Raw genomic sequence first — 18,167 nt, 5'->3', positions numbered from 1 at the left:
CCTCTGAAAACCATACTGCATGTGGGTGGAGAGAAGAATTGAACTGGCTGTATTCAAAGGCCTTTTAGGGAAATACAGTTTTATGATCTCTTATCTTTTACCTGTTTTGTCATGGAATATTTTAATATTATAGATTTTTAACTACTTAAAAGCAAAATAACCATATTTATTGCTATCATGCTAAAGGCAAGCAATGACAGTTGTATTATAACCAATAATATAAAATGCACTTGAGTAGATGAATTTTGGTTTAGATCTTTAAGTAACATGACAGTAGGTCAAATTATAGATCCCACTAACATTAATAATTATAATAACAAATAAAACAGATCTTAAAAAGATACTTAAGAGGATGAGTAGATAGCTCAACTCACAAACTGATTTGCAAGCAGGAGTGTTGGACTTCACTTCCTAGAATTTGTTAAGAAACAAAGAAACAACAGAAACTGGGCATGCTGGCATGCTCTGTAATCCCAGCACTATGGGGTCAGAGATGGGAAGGTTGCAGGGGCTTGCTCAATCTTAATATTTCTGCTTTTGATGACATCTAATTAAGAGAGAACACTCTGCTTTTTCAGTATTCTGAAGTCCCAATTCTATGAGTTTCTGACGTTTTCCCACTACACAGATTCATGGATTCCCATGAATAATGTCATCCTTTGTCCAGAACTAGTAATCCCAAGTAACAGGAACATTAACAGCGTACCATGGTCTGAGAGCAATGTGTTCTGCTGTGGATATTGCTCTGTATAAATAAACAATGATTGGCCAGTAGCCAGACAGGAAGTATAGGCGGGACTAACAGAGAGGATAATTGAGGGAACAGGAAGGCAGAGGAGGAGACCAGGACAAGGAAGATGTAAGGTACCAATAAGCCACCAGCCACGTGGCAAAGTATAGATTAATAGAAATGAGCTAAATATAAGAGTAAGAGCTAGACCATGATAGGCCTGAGCTAATGGCCAAGCAGTTTAAATAATGTAAGAGTCTGTGTGTTTATTTTATAAATGGGCTCCGGGCTGACGGGACTTGACGGGAGCTGGAGAGAAATTCTCCAGCAACAGTGCTCCTCTGCAATTATACCACCTCTTGCTTAATGACTATTCATTCTCTCAGATAGGAGGAATAGTGAAGGATTTACTTACTTTCATGGAAGAAAATGAACAGAATCCCAAAGGATGCCATTTACCTATACAAACTGATGATGGAGTGAAATTTACTAGGATGTAGAACATGAAGAGAGTATATGTGAAGATACAGCAGGTTGATGGTTTACATTGTAACAGTGAAATTGGAGGGGCATTTATCCTATGTAGGTAGACACAGCCAGGTGATGCTGTTAAAAACAGGTTTTGAAGTTCATAACCCATAGCCTAATGATGATCTTCTAAGGAAGGCACCAGTTAGTGGCAGAGATGCAGTTCTGGTATGACTTCCAGGGCTAGACTCTTGTTACAGTATAATGACATCCTTATACCATATTTATAATTTGATGATTCATCATATATTACACTGCACCATATGTTAAGCCTTTGTAATTATTTAATTCTTCATCTGTGAGTGGCTCATATTTCATACTTCTTGAAGGGGTGAATATAACTAATGTGTTATGCATCCCTCACAGTTGATACCATATCACATAGAGTGTATTAAGTGAACAATTAATATAATAGACATGATAAAGAAATGAATTGATTCACAAAGCTTTGGCATGCATCAGATTTATTTGAAGAGCTTGTTAAAACAGAGACATCTTTGTGTACTCTGCAAAGTTTGGATCCTGTAGCCCCAGAATTGGCCTTAATTTTTATATTTCTAAAAAGTTCATGGGTGATTCTGGAGCTGTGTGATTAAGAGGTATTATTTGAAAGATAGTATCCAGGTAACCTTAAATAATAAACTTATATGTATACTTAAACAGTACAGAAATGTACCAAGTCATTATATAGATACAAAGAGGTATGTAATTAAAAGATTCATAATTTTGATAATATGAGCAGTTTCAGAAATGGATGTTTGTTAGTACATGAACATTTCATAGCATATATGCAGTGTTGAATAAATGATTTCCTCTTCAGTTTCATCCAGAAAGCAATGTCTAATCAGCTGTGATGTGTTCAGATGAGTATCTTTGACATGATGTCACTTTGGGACTGGCTTATCAATGGCAAGAAAACAACATGAATTTGATTTTAAGATGAATTGCATTGCAAATAGAGAAAAACACAACATATTTTCTTCTTTATCTTTCAGAAAAAGGAAGTCTTGTTACATTAACACCTTCATAATAATTAAACAACATGTGCAATTTTGCAAATTGACAGATAAAGAAACCTGTGTATGACAGGTTGATCACCAAAGCCCAGTAGATAATCCCCTTTAGAAATAACTCATAATTTCTATATTAAATAATTCATGAAGAGAAGTTTAATGATTTAAGTGGTCATTGCAAGGCATTATTTACAAACCACAATTTGAACTAGGTATTAATAATGAATTAAAGCACCATATCAACAACACATGTATCAAACCCACAAGCAACAGATCCCAAAGGACTGAAAAATACATTATTACTTTATGTGAGAAGAATCTCTTGCCAGAGAACTGTCCTCCTCTCCCATATGCCATCTAAGTAATAGGCTTTAATTTTACAAGTGGCAGCTATCCAATCCTATGGCACTTAAGCTGTATTGCCATAGAGTGAGAGCAGTTTGCAACTTCTGAGATGGGACCAAAACATTCCTTCTGTTCCAGGATTTGCTCCAAGAGCCTCTGCTTCTGAGCTTCCTCATGGTTTGACCTTTGAACCCTCAGGTTGTTGAGTGTTATCAGATATTTGACCATTCTGCTCTATTCTTTCCAGTTATCCAGAAGGGCATGAGCTTAACAACTCCCTACTCTTACCCTAGTTCTGTTGAGTCTTGTCTTCTCATAATGTTGTGGTCCTGAGCTGGTCCTTATCTTCAGTATCTATGCTTTATGTCACTTTTTCATAACACAACACACAGACCTTGGGCACTAAATGCATTTGAGAAACCTTAATATCTATTTTAATCATGCAAAGATTTTGATAAATAAAATTAGTATAAAGTTTAGAAAATGCTAGACAAAGTGACTGCTAAATGTAACTTGTCTGTTTTACTTTAAAGGCTTTCAGAATTTGATATGTAAATTTTATGGCATTATTAAATAAGGAGACAATCAAATATAGGTTTGGTCTTACTCCTCTATGGACTATCACATTTACTGTTTTTTTATACCCCAACCAATACTATGCTTACATTGTGTTGTTGATCCCCACAACAGAAATAGTTCTGTTTGGCATACGAGCAATCTAAAGATTGCAGAAAGTAGACCTGAGGGTTAGCAGTGGAATGTGGTAGAGTTGGGATTATAACCTAAGAACATCTCATTTTAGAAGCCACAGTCTTAATTACCATGTATCTTTTCCTCTTAATTTGAAGTTGTCCATATAGTAGAGATGCTAGTAATCATCTTGCAAATTTTTATTTTATTTTAAAAATCTTTTCAAAGGAAGAGAATAAACACTGAATAGAATTTTGTTTGTGCAGGTTTGCTTACATTATAAACAAAAAATTAGCTTGAGCACATATTTCAGGAGCTCTTTCTCTTATGGAATTTGATGCTTTCGTGGGTTTTTTTTTTTTCCTGCCTCTTCTGTCCTTATCATTTCCTCAGTTGAAATCTGTTAAGTTACAACTTTGATGTTATCTAACACACGCTTTCAAGGAGGCCCAGGAACAGCTGGATAACAGCTCTATTGAACAGCTTCTGATATATTTGAAGGGCTTATTACATTTTCCTTGTGCTTTCTCTTCTACCGTTGTATTTTCTTTGACTTTTTCTTCACAACTCCCATTTCCCAATCTTTATTCATGTCTGTTATCTTTAGAACTCTTGTTGCAGTTTCTGCTAGTACAGTTGTTCATAGCTATAGACTACGAAGAGGTAAAGGCTTGGCATATTTTCTCCCATTTCTTACTTGACTGTTCTTCCGTAAAAAGTAAACTAACAGTTTGTTTAAGCAAACTTTTATAAAATACAATTATATTTTCAATTTTGAACAAATTGCAGTGATCAAATTAGTTTCAATTTTCATAGTTTGAAATCATTTTAGTTTGCTTTTATTTGGTAGAATTATGCTTGGCTTAGATGATTTTTTGATTGTCCTCAATTATTTCTAAATCCAGGTTTTGTGAATGTGACATGGAGTGGACAATATTGAAAATTTCTTATTCTAATAACATATAAGAACATTGCTATTGAAAACCAAAATAAAACACTACAAAATAAATCACAAAATAGAATCTGATGTCATCTGGCTTTCCTAGTTTGAAATAGTGTACTTTATATGAAATCATATTAACTATGTTCACAAACATTGTTATGTGTTTCTGGAAGAACATGATGTAGTCGTTAATTAGGGGGAGCAAGTTCAGGGGGTCTAGAACATCAAGAGGATATAGTTACTAACCTGTAAGTTACATGGCACACTTGGGAACTGATGAGAGCTGATGAGCATCTCATCACAAGAAATGACTCCTGTTTACAGTAACACAGGTAGATTAACTTCAGTTAATCATTCTACGGTGCCTACATATATCAAAACAATAGGTTGTAAATTGATACTATATACATTTTATTAAATTGAAAGAAAAGTGTTCTTTTTAAAATCTAAGAAAAGGGTCAATTCATTTAGTCATAGTCTAATGTGCTGTAGTCAGAGGATTTCCTGTGTCCTGCCTGTGCTGTGAAGATTATTGTTTTTATCATGCCTTCAAAAATATTTAACAATTAAATTAGGATATTAAATATCACCCTGTTTTCAACTATAAGAGTAAATTTTTGGAATTATTTAAATTAATGAATATTTAAATATTGTTTCAGAATTTATACTATTAATATAATTTATCTTTGGGTAGATAATTTTACTTATGAAAAATAATTTTATGGTACGTGTTTATGATGTATTTAATTTAGGTGAAAAGTTATGGTTCTAGATTTCTGGAATTGTCTGTTTTGTGGTCAATATGCTTACCTATTCTTTACTTTGGCAAGTATAAAGTTAAGCTACTGTGACTAGCATTAAGTTCTAATCATCTTCATTTTTGAGTCCATTCATTCTCCCATATGTCTTAAGATTGGGAAAATATTTGGCACTAAGTATCAAATATTTAGGATTAATACATATTCTCAAACCTGTATCTGAAACTACAACTGTAATTAACAATGCCTTTAAACTCTGGCACACAAATAATAGTGTTCTGAAAAGTATAACCTGTGGGTAACACACACACACACACACACACACACACACACACACACACACACCATGATGGTTTACCATAAACTTTAGAAACAACAAGGCCACCTTACTGTAATAGTATTCAAATTTTTAAAAGTATTTTTACAGAATTAAGTTGTTTATAGCTAATTTTTAATTCACATTGAATATATACTTTCCAAAGCAGAACATGCTAGAGGTATGTGAAGTGGAAGAATGGGGCATATTTGATAATTAAGGCCAAGTGTGAGGAAAACCTGAAATGAGTAATGGGTTGGGAAATCAAGGAAAGTTGCTTATGCTAACTGGGTTAAAATTATAGTCTCCAGTTAGACCACCACCATTGGTTGTAGATGCTTTCTCTTTTTTTGTGTGTGTGTGTATGTCTGGCTTATAAAAAAAATCCAAGTGTCCATGTCTGTGGATTTATGTCTGGATGTTTCCATTCAATCTCATTTATTAACATGTGTATTTTTATGCCAATGCCATGCTGTTTTTATTACTTTATTTCTGTAGTATAGCTTGAAATAAGGGATGGTGCTACTTCTAGAAGTTCTTTTATTGTACAGGATTGTTTCAGCTTTCCTGTTTGTTTGTTTTTTCCACATGAAACTGAGTATTCTTTCAAGGTCTGCAAAGAATTATGTTGGAGTTTTGATGGTGATTGCATTGAATATGTAGATTGTTTTTGGTAGTGGTCATTTTTACTATATTAATTCTACTGATCCATGAAAATGCAAAATAATACTACTTTGAGATTTCATCTTATACCTGTCAGAATCGTTAAGATCAACAACACAAATGACAGCTCAGACTGGCAAGGATGTGGAGTAAGGGGAACACTCCTCCATTGCTGGTGGGAGCGCAAACTTGTATAGCCTCTTTGGAAATCAATATGATGGTTCTTTAGAAAACTGGGAATTAGTTTACCTCAAGATCCAGCTATACTCTTCTTGGGCATATACCCAAAAGATGCCCCATAGTACCACAAGGACACTTGCTCAACTATGTTCATAGTGGTTTTACTCATAATAGCCAGAAACTGGAAAAAACTTAGATGTCTCTCAACCTAAGAATAGATAAAGAAAATTAGTGTATTTACACTTGGAGTATTACTCCGCTGTTAGAAAAAAAATGGCATCATGAAATTTTCAGGCAAATGGATGAAACTAGAAAAAAATATCCTGAGCAAGGCAACCCGGACCCAGAAAGACAAAATGATATGTACTCACTTATAGTGGATATTAGTTGTTAAGTAAAGGATAAACACACTACAATCCACAGTTCTAGAGAAGTTAGATAAAGAGGAGAGGTCTAGGGGAGACACAAGGATCTCCCTTGGAAGGGGAAACAGGTTTTGTTGGTGGACTGTGTGTAGGTGGAAATGGGAACATGAGGGATCAGGTGGGAAGGGAGGGACAAAGGCAGAGAGTACAGGAAGAGGTGACTGTCATTAGGAGACACTTGTTGGGTGATGTGAAAACTTCCTGGACCTAGGAGGGCGCCCCTAGTGAGGACTCCTAGTAATGGATGTGGAGCCTGAACTGACTGTCTTCTGTAACAAGACAAGGCTGCCAGTGGTGGGACTGGGACACCAGCCCAGCCATAAAACCTTAGACCTACAACCTATTCTGCCTGCAAGATGAGCTGTTCACAATGGTTGCTCAGAGCTTGTGGGGATGGCTAATCATTGACTGCTCTAGTTTGAGGCCTACATCAGGAGATGAGGAGCCCATGGCTGACACTGCTGGGATAGCCAGGAACTGGAAGCTGGGAGATCCAGAAACCTAGGTATTACCAAACGTGATTAGAAAAAAAAAACAGTCAATGAAATGATTTTTAATGATATTGTTATATTCATAGGTTGGAAAGGTTTCTTCATCTAGCCTTGATATGGAATTCTGTTCCTAATCTTATTGCATCTTGTTATGCTGAGTATTGGGAGGCCTGCTCTTTTTTTGAAGGAAAACCGGGGAGCTGTGAATCTGCAGGAGGGAGGAGGGAAGGAGGGAGACTGTGGGTGGGATGTAGTTTATGAGACAAAAAGTAAATATATAAAGGAAAATAAAATAAAATTACATTTTTCAAGGAATATGGGTTCAACTCAGAAGATGTGACAAAACTAATTTTGAACCTAAGAGAATGAATTTCAATTTACCTGAGGCCACTTCTGGTAGATAGGTTAGTTGCTCCTTATGGATACCAGTTTTGAAACTTCTTACTTTTGTGTTTTTTTCCCCTGTATGTTTCTAACCCATAGCTTAAAACACCATCTTCCATTTTTTATAATTTCCTGAATGTGCATTCTCACAAAGAATGATAAATATTTTTCCAAAAGCTAAAAAAAATTATTTGCTAATTGAAAACAATGAACTATTTTTAAAGCCTACTTAAGAGAAACAATTCTCCACATGCTGATCATGTTTGTCTTTAGGCTGTCTATGCCTATAGGTAGCCCTTAACCAGTCTTGGGTAGAAGGAACAGAGAAAAAAGTCAATGGCTACTCTGCCTGTGTGTTGCTTCTGCTTATGTGGTCTCTTTTAAGCTAGAAAATGGTTCTCTCTATTTTAAAATCATTATAAAAACTTATCAGTTGACTACTTGTTATTAAGAGGCATATTCTTACTTTTAAGAGCCCTATAAATCAGAAAGTTCCAGTCATTAAGTAACCACGAAGCCAGATACAGCTGCAAGTACTCTGGCAGTTTCTACAGCAGGCTGGCAGAGCATATTAATAGGAAATCTACCCGCTGAATAGCTCTGGGTTTGTGTAAATGACCCTGTTTGTCATGCCACTCTTATATAGTCAACATAACCAAAAGCACTTTGGGCTGGAAGAAATTCATAAAAAACAAAATCACCAAGTTTTTCATGGTAGGATATAGGATGTCAATCTCATCTTCTGTACAGAGGATCCTTCAGGGTATTGCAGACATTAAGTAAGGCATACTCTTTGCACAAACTGTCATTTTTGTTATATGAGCTTCTATTCCTTCTAAAAGTTAATACATCTATATCTTTTTAACTATTGTTTTCAATTTGGGATAGAAGATGAACTTGAGTTTTCAAACATACTTTCCACAAATTACTTTTAGGATACTTTGGTGTATTTTCATTTACTGTTAAATTCCAACACATTGTAAAACTGTTAATGTTTATCACTTCATGGTAAAGTGAAAACCATGATAGAAATATAAAATGATATTGAGTAGCCAAGCATGGTGTTATATATTTGTCACGGAGCGCTTAAGAGATATAGGCAGGTCATCCTGAGCAAGTTAGATGCCAACATCGGTTACTAGGCTCAGAAAATCAAAAAGAAAAAAATTCCCAAAGACATGAAGTAGAATTAAAGCCCTTGACTCTTCAATTTTCTGTAAACTTATGAGACTTTATTATGTATATATATATATATTTCTGTTACTTCCATTACTACTGTTACTATTATCTATCTTCACGTAATCTTGTATACCACCAGTAACAGGACAAATAAAACTACATCTGACATCCAACACCCTTTGTCACTATTTTATCCATCAGAACCTTGAGTTTAAGATTGTTGTAATGGTGAAAAGTTTTCCCAAAGCAATTCACAGAGGAGCACTAAAGTTTCCTCTGAAAAACAATCAGTTGTCTGCCAGAGGACGTCATTGCATGCCATGATTGATGACTGACATCCCGTGTAGGGCATTTTAAGCACCACTAAGTATATAGTCACAATATGTAGCTAACTTATACAAGATCAGAAAAAAATCCAAGATTTAGTAGAGGGGGTTATATTTTGTACAATGATTCTGAAATGAAACTTCTTCTCTTTACCCTTTCCACAAGGCGAAAGAGGAAGCAAATATAAGAAAAATTTTAAAAAAATATCAGATTAACTCAATGTTAATAGTCCTAGACCTGCAACAGAAAAGAACTCACAGATGCAGTAATTGAGAAATATATATATATATTGAGAAATAATATACTATTATCTTCAGTAAAATCATCTATTAAAATAGGATAAATTTAAAAATTCCAAAATAAAAACAACTAAAGTTATTTATGACTATTAGCTCAATTCTACAGATGACATCAGGAGGAATAATTCAGTTTGAAAGTAGGTAACCACAGTCAAGTGGTCACAGTGGAAGAAACAGTTCCACAACAGTTGTTCAAAAAAATATGAGAAAACACTAAAGTCAATGAAAGAACAGGCTTTAACATAGATCATTTTCAATTCCCCAATAAAAAGACAGACTATTAGATTGGATAAGAAAACTAGATCTACCTTATTGCTGTCTACAAGAAACACACCACATAATAATAATTAATTTAAAAGAGACCATAAATGTGAAGGAGAGCAGAGGGTTTTATGAGAGAGTTTGGACAAGGGAGAGGGGAAATAATGTGATTATATTATAATCTAAAAAATGAAAAATTAAAAGGTAAAAGAATATTGCTTAGGATTTAGCAAAAATGTTTGGAATATCTCAAATTAATAACAAATGTTGCGCTTGAAGGCCTTTAAAAAACAAGAACAATCCTCTGTAGAGTAGACGGAAAGAAACAAACAAAATCAGGGCTGAACTAAATGAGGCAAAACCAAGAAAGAAAACAATACAATCAATAGAACTAAGATTTGGTTCTTTGTAAATATAAAAATTACTCACAAACTTAGCCAAATTTATCAAAAGAGTGAAGAACAAAAATGATACAATTAGAAAAGGGAAACATTACAACAGATAGCAGTGAATTTCAAGAAATCATAAGGATATACTTTAAAAACCCACACATCATGAAATTGGAAAATGTAACAGAATTTATGAATTCCTAGATCCATCCAATGTTCTACAATTAAACCAAAATGAAATACCCAAATTTAAACATATCCATAACTAGCAATGGCGTAGAAACAACAACAAAGTCTCCCAAGTAAAAAAGCTTATGTTTAGTTGGACTTCACAGACAAGTAACACCAATACTACTCATATTTCCATAAAATAGGAAAAACCCTCCCAAACTCTTCTCAAGAAACTAGTATCATCCTGATACCTAAACCATAAAAAGATAAAACACACACACACACACACACACACACACACACACACACACACACACACACACACACGAGAGAGAGAGGTGGCGGGGAGAAGGAGGGAGGGAGAATCCATTTCTCTAATGAACACAGATAAAAAAAAATTTTCAATAAAATACTGGCAAACAAAATTTGAGCTCATATGTAAAATATTATTTTTCACAACCAAGTTGGTTCACTCCAGGATACAGGGATGGTTTAACACTTGTAAATTAATAAATAGCATTTAACACAGAAATAAACTCAATAAAATAAAATAAATGTAATAAACACAAACATGCCTTTATAATGAAGGCCACTGGGAGGCTGAGGAAGAAAGGAGTGTGTCTCAACATAATAAAAGCTACCTATGACAAGTCTACAGACAACATGATGCTAAATGGAGAAAACCTCAGGTTCTTTCTAAGATCTTTCTAAGATCTTTCTAAGTGTGTGTGGCAACTTCAATTCCTACTCAATATAGTGTCGGACCAGAGTACAGGAGAAATAAATAAAAGGAATACACAAAGAAGAATGAAGAATATCCTTATTTTCATATATATATGATTATTTACATAAGGATCACTAAAGGCTCCATCATAACTGTGGTGGTTTGAACAAAATAGCCATGGCATGTTTGAATGTTTCATCCCTAGTTGTTGGAATATTTTGGAAAGGATTAGGAGGGGTGGCCTTGTTAGAGGAGATATGTCACTGAGGGTGGGCTTCAAAGTTTCAAAAGTCTACCCCAGGACCGGCTTCTTCTCTCTCTCTCTGCCTCCAATTTGCAGCTAAGACGTAAGCTCTCAGTTACTTCCCAGTGTCATGGATAGCTGTTTGCTGCCATGCTCCCAACCTTGATGTCCATGGACTCACCTTTGATACTGTAAGCTCAGGAGACCACAGGCTCTAGCACATAACCTGCCATTGGTTATCTTCTTCACCATCATGCTGTCAGATTGCCTTCTAAGTATTTATTTATACTCATAGAACTGAGAGGCTCTCATCTTTAATAAGAGAAGCTTCTCTTTGCACTGGACAGCAGTGAATAGAGAGATATATAACTGGGCAAAATTCTGAGCATAAAATATTGAATGCTCAGCCATAAACAGGATTTCAGTTTTGACCTTACCACTGCCAACATTCAGGAAATACTATAGAATAGGAAGGAAAACAATGTAAGAACCAGAGGATGGGAAGGAGTTCTGAGAACACAGTCTTCTGCACATACCATGGCTGTTGCAATCATGAACTCAGAACATATGTGGTTACCTGCAGAAAAACTAAGTAAAATCAAGCCAGCTGAAGTCCTTATTAGATGGAGTAAATTGTCAATAGGCCTGCACATAGCTGAGGAGGTCCTGGCAGTGGATAACTGGAGTGTGGGGAGAATCATCCGCTATTGAGCATATGGCCATTGGTAGGTTTTTGTTTTTTTTTTTTTTTACACTTTGGTAGATGTACCTACACCCATATGGGTATGGGTAGGACTAACTGGACTTATAGGACTGTAAGAAGAGAGACATGAAGTGGGGCACATATGACAGGGGAATATGTGAGGAGCTAAGGGGAGAAATGGGAGTGCATATAATATTTCATTGTATACATATATATGAAATTCTCAAAGCTGAAGGAAAAAATCTTCACATGTATCATAAAGCCTCATTTTAATAGCCTTTGAACATCAAAGATAGACTGGAATTGGTTTTGTGCATGTCTATTTTAACAACAGACAAAATAGATCAGAGGTTACACACCAGAGGTTGAAGAGACACCGGCTGATAAAACATAGACCTTGTTCTCAAAGAACTCCTCATCTAGTGAGGGAGATAGCACTAGATAATTCTCACCTGTATGATAATTGTAATAGACACACATTCAAAGTATTGCAGGGTCTTTGGTACACGGAGTTTTTTCTGCAATCAGGACAAAGTAAGAAGCTCTGCTTGTCAGTTTGAAACAATCAGTGCTCATTTAATTTGTCAATTGCAGAAGAAACATATCATTGGAGGGTCATTTTTCTCTCTCTCAGAATCTCAAAACAAATAATCCTTTCTTGAAATAATCCAACAGGGTGATTTTCTACAGCATCAACTGTTACACCACACCTATCTCTCCACCTCCTCTCAAAGGACCCTTTCCTCTTCAATCTGGCCCAATTTCTGAGAGATTACATTAGGCAGTTTTAAAAGAAATTTGCATATGCCAGCTTACTTCATTCTTACAGTAACTCTGAAAAGTAACATGCTTAATACATACTGACAGATGGGGGAATTTTGGGTGCAAAGATCTTAACTAGTTGATCATTTAGGTAGGAGCTGACCACAGAATTGAAATAGTTTCTCCTCTGTACTCAAACTCTCAACATTATGCTGCTTTGACACCCTCATTCTTGCAGGGTAAGCACATCTACAATGACTGCAATTAAACAGGCACTTCCCTGTCCTATCACTTCCCATGGATTTGTGTGCAGTTAAAATTGCATGCCTTACATCTCTAGGTAGCTCTCTGTCCAGGTCTGAACCAATCTCTTTCAGCATCAAGAAATCAAAGGACACACTCAATGAATGTTGTGACATAAGTGGCTTTATCTTAATTGTAATTATCTTTTTTGCCACTGAGAAGAAAATAAAGAACAATTTTTGGGTGCAGTTTATGGAAAGTAGAGAGAAAACACTCGATAGCATATTTGTTTCATTGTTCAATAATTTAAAGCTTATTAGCAACTACAGGCCTCAGGAGCAATCAGCAGCAAATTACAAAGAAATGTCATGCAATCATTTTTCATTTGTTACATCAAGAATGTGATTATTTTGTAAAGCATTTTTCTACCTACCATATGGATATGCTACTTTGGCTAGGTACAGGTAATATTATAGAATTTTTATTGAACTAAAGTATTAAGAAGTAATTCATCAACACATTCAAGGAAAGTCCCCACCTTCTCTGCAGCTCACTGGATCAGTCTGCCAATATGACCAGGAGAAGCTATTTTAATTTTGGTCCAAATATGAGATATGGGAACACATGAATTGAGGTTTTTAGCTTGATTAAAATATTTATTATAACAAACAGGAATGAAAGATTTTTTGTGGCAATAATTCAAGTTCTTTCTTATTCTTATACAGATTCAATAAGAAGTGTCATTATGTGTGGTTGTTTATTAGATTTATATATTCTATAATCAGTAGCACTTTCATTAAATATATGATATATAGATCTAAGTAATCAAGATAATCTATGTGTAGTTCAGCAGCTTGGGGAAGATTCTAAACTCTGCTACTAATGTTTTTCATTATGTGGTTTCTAGTAACTTGTTACTTTTCTCCCCATTTTTGTTTTGAAGTCACATATTTTTAGTTCTTCCTCTGTCACCCTTGATATCTCTTCATTCCATCTCACAGTGCGCTTTCTGTTTTTAATTACCTATACCCACAAACAGATCCACACATATTTATATAGATATGTTAAAATTAATGACTAGAAGCCACTTACAAAAGAACTCATGTGGTGTTTATCTTTCCGAGTCGGGCTTATTTCATTTAACACAGTGCTTTTCAGTTCCATCCACTTTTCTGCAAATGTCATGATCTCAACTGAGGAGCCATTAGGGTAGGAAGATCAGTAAACACAGAGTATGAATGAAAGTTACATAATGAAACTGGTTATATGTTAACTCCACAAGCCAATGAAAATAAATAAGGAAAGAAAGGTGATACAAGATTTTGCCTTATCAGCTTTGAAGACAATATTCAACAGACTGTTGAAAAAAGGCAACTATTCAGAGGCTAATAAATTTGATCTTATAGAAGATTCTACAACCACCACTTTACTGAAGCAGCATAATCCATGACAACAATCTAAATGTGTGTCCTTATAAACAGATAGTGTGGTCCTTAACCCTCCTTAAGGAAACTTGTCATTGCAATAGTTGGAGACTATTATAGGAAATCATAGCCAATCAAAATGCAGAGTTGTGGAGACTGGTCTCAAAGAATACTTTTTGTTTGTTTGTTTGTTTGTTTGTTTGTTTGTTTGAGACAGTGTTTCTCTGTGTTGTTTTGGTGCCTGTCCTGGATCTCTCTCTGTAGACCAGTCTGGCCTCGAACTCACAGAGATCCGCCTGGCTCTACCTCCCAAGTGCTGGGATTAAAGGTGTGTGCTATCGCTCCCTGGTTCAAAGAATACTTTATAAAACAGGCACACTCTTGAGGCCTAGGAAACACTGTGGAAAAGGGGGCAAAAAGATTGCAAGAGCCAGAGGATTTGCTGTGAGATTGTGTCTCCTAGTAGTAACAGAAGCTGCAAACATAAAGTCTCATCAACTAGACTGCCCAAACATGAGCTGAACAAGGACACTGCCAATAGACATGATAAAGTGGATGGGGAAAACCCGAGAGGCATTAACTCTACACAAAGAACTACAGACAACTAAGGAACGCTGAGAGTGGGAGAAACACTCCTTTCCAGGGAAGAACACACCCACTGGTTATCCAACACCAAGTGGCCAGGCCTGAAGACATACATAGGAGTGACTGTATACAGATTGACTGGTTATATAAATTTGCATACACATATATGCAAGTCATGACAAATAATGAAAAAAGAGATCATGAACTGGAAGAGATCAAGGAGGGTATTTAGGAGGATATGGATGAAAAAAAAAAGAGAAATGATTTGATTAGATTATAATTAAAAATTTAAAAATACTTTAATATTTCTTCTCTGATTTTTGTTATAAAATGATGCAAAGACAATCCTTTAATTTTTTTATAGTCAATATATTTTAGGGTTGCCTGACACTTTGGGAAGTGGATGTCATGAATAAATGTATTATATTAGATGGAATTGTGTATGTTTGATTATAGATAAAGTCCTGTAAACTAATAGTGTGTTGGCAATAAAAAGGTATTTAAACATGAAAAATTTACAAAACAATTTAAAATCATATTAGTGGTGTAAGCAGTTTATTTTGATAATAGACTATAGTAGAATGATAAAAAGATAATGAGCTGCCTTTTATCAGAGAAATTAATATTCATGTCCCTAATAACTCATTAACTCAACTAAACATAAATGAATGCTTAGTATTCTCTGTATCAGTCTTATTCAAGATTTGAACATGGTTGAGATAACAGTCCTTGTTCTTAGATTTTTATATTCTAGACTGATACACAAACAATAAGCAGGTACAAATGGAAAGACAGTGAGAGAATTAAAAAAAAATTCAAGAGTGTACTATAATGTGTATAGGTGAACCAGAGCTCAAAATGTGGCCATAGTTCCTTGTAGAACTATCAATATCATAGAGGTTAACAGCCAATCAAAGGTATCCCAGAAGAAAGCTAAAAAGAAGCAACTCTCAGCAAACTCTTATATTTCTTACATATTGCTCCATTTCTAATTCATACTGATCTCTATTACTGGCTGTAGATATTCTTCAGTACTTCAGGGGTCCACATCCTAGCCTGTGCATCATCTTTCCACTATCAGTAAAGTCCTTCCCTAATATTGTCTTAATAAATTTTGGGGCAAAACAAATTCCATCAACATCTCTAATTAAATATAACTGATCAAAGGAAATCATATGGCCAAATAAAAAATCAATAACAACATTGGCCATAATAATACATGCCAATATGTGTGTAAATCGTCTATGGCTTTGAACATCTATAATATTTAATGATTACTAAGGTCTGTGTAAAATCTATGGTATATAGCAAGAAATTACATAGCTTCAAATTTAGTCATATTTTCCATGACTAACAGCACTCAAGAGAGAGCATGATAGTATAGATCTTAAATGTCTCCTCAAAGCCCATGTATTAAAGGGATTGGTTCCCAGGTTACTGCTATTGGGAAATGGTAGAGAAATCATGGGGTAGGACCTAGTGAGAGGTTGGTAGGTAATTGGGAATATGTCCTTTAAGGGAAATCTATAACCTCAGTACCTTCCCATTTCTTTTTAAATTTTCATTTCTGACAACAAAACTAGTGGTTTTTCTCCTCCACACACTCCAGATTTGATGTGCTCCCTTGCTGAAGTGCCAAATCAACAGCACCAACTGATAACCTACAGGAATCTATAGACCTGTGAGCTAGTCTCTATGGCTGCATTATCTTGATTTTTTTTTAAGGACACAGCTGAGAACTCTCGGTCTGTTGAATATTAAGGAAGCCAAGGTTTGCTTTTGGTTACCTAGAAATTAATAAATAAATGATAGTTAACACTGGATTCATAGCTTAGAGTAATCAAGTACCAGACTGAACCTTGTACCTGATTTTTATTTAAAATAGTGCGTGGATTCATAGTTGGAGAACAGAAATTTCAAGTTATCTTCATAAAGTATCATTAAAATCTAATACCTCTTCTGCCTTCTGAACACACATTGTACCCACAGTGGAAGATGCGTATGTACTACTGCTTCTGTGCACTTTCTATTGTTGGCAATCCCAAGACTTTTGGATGGAGCAAATAAAAATCTTGACCTTTGGGGGATTGATTTAAAAACACAAACAATTTTTGATGAAGGTGTTGAACTCTCAGATGGACTGTCAGAGAAAAACATACTCTTCTTCCTTTTTCATTGAAACCATAGGCTTACGTTAAAGCCTATCACATCTGGATGATGTGTAAGAGAAAGTGCATAACAGAGACATAAACATATAACTATATTGTGATTAAAGATTTGCTGAATTTATTTAAAAGTACTAAGAAAACATTAGCAAAATTTTCTAGGAGGATAGTTTTAAAATTGCAACTTGATCTCTAACCCTTTCCTCATGTTATGGTTTAAAGAAGAAATATAATGAAACCAGATGTGCTATTTGAAAATTTCCAGTAGCTCTAATTCTGAAAAAGCAAAACAAACACCACTTATACGTAATCATAAGACATTGAGATGATGATTTTAATTTTTCAGACTTAGCACTTGAAATCCTATGTATTTTGATACATGCAGAATATCCATGAGCCCCACCCCATGTACTTAGAGACTGCACTGCTGTGGAGAGCACAGGGGTGCATTCCACAAACTGTAATACTCTAAAAAAATCTCCATGAGTAAAAGCTATTACATGCTATCATCCTGGAAGTTTATTATTTCCCAACAATCAAGTCACTTTAGTTTTCTTGGGGTGGGGTAGAGTAGAAAATGAGTTTCTAGTTGTTTGTGGCCTTAAAAGAAGAATATTTGTTATTAAATGATTATTACACAGGAGTATATCATCAAATAAGCAAAACCTACTGTGCATCTACTATGGAAAGCTGTCACAAGCTGGATTCTAATTAATCTTCCAACACCTCTCCAGAGAAGCATTTCATTATTTTACTTAGATAAAAAGATTAAAGAGCTCTGAGAAGTTAGTTTGCTGACTAAATATGACAAACTTAAACACAGAATATGCACTGTCACCTGGAGGCTCTCAGGTTTTTTATTTCAAGAACTGGAGTATCAGTACAAATAAGAACTTGTTAAAAATAAAAACAAGAATTCCCACTCCTCCTTCCCTAAACAAGCAAGATTCTAATGGAGGACCCTGGAACCCCTAATCAAAAAGCCATTATTTTAATAAGCCCTCTTGGTGTTTCTAATGCACACTAAACTCTAATAATCGCTGTTCTATACTATGACACCTCACTGCCTTTTTTACTGTTAAACTTGTAATCACTATAGAAAGTACAAAAAGAAAAGATATAAGACACATCCACAATTTCCCAATGCCAGTAACTATTAATGCCATAGACCAGATTTTCTGCTGTACATTTGCAGTGTTTGTGCATGTGACAATTCACATGTATA

The 18,167-nt window shown here is 35.0% G+C and overlaps 1 protein-coding gene across 11 annotated transcripts in view; it reads right to left on the bottom strand.

Moving 5' to 3' along the window:
* The window catches only part of Magi2 (membrane associated guanylate kinase, WW and PDZ domain containing 2), a 1,425,274-nt gene that overhangs the window by 1,202,382 nt on the left and 204,725 nt on the right, over positions 1 to 18,167 (bottom strand). The window lies entirely within an intron of this gene.

The sequence above is a fragment of the Peromyscus leucopus genome, chromosome 3 (assembly GCF_004664715.2).
Source record: "Peromyscus leucopus breed LL Stock chromosome 3, UCI_PerLeu_2.1, whole genome shotgun sequence".
Classification (NCBI taxonomy): Eukaryota; Metazoa; Chordata; class Mammalia; order Rodentia; family Cricetidae; genus Peromyscus; species Peromyscus leucopus.
Note: the sequence above shows the minus strand (reverse complement) of the source record. Positions and strands in the feature narration are given on the sequence as shown.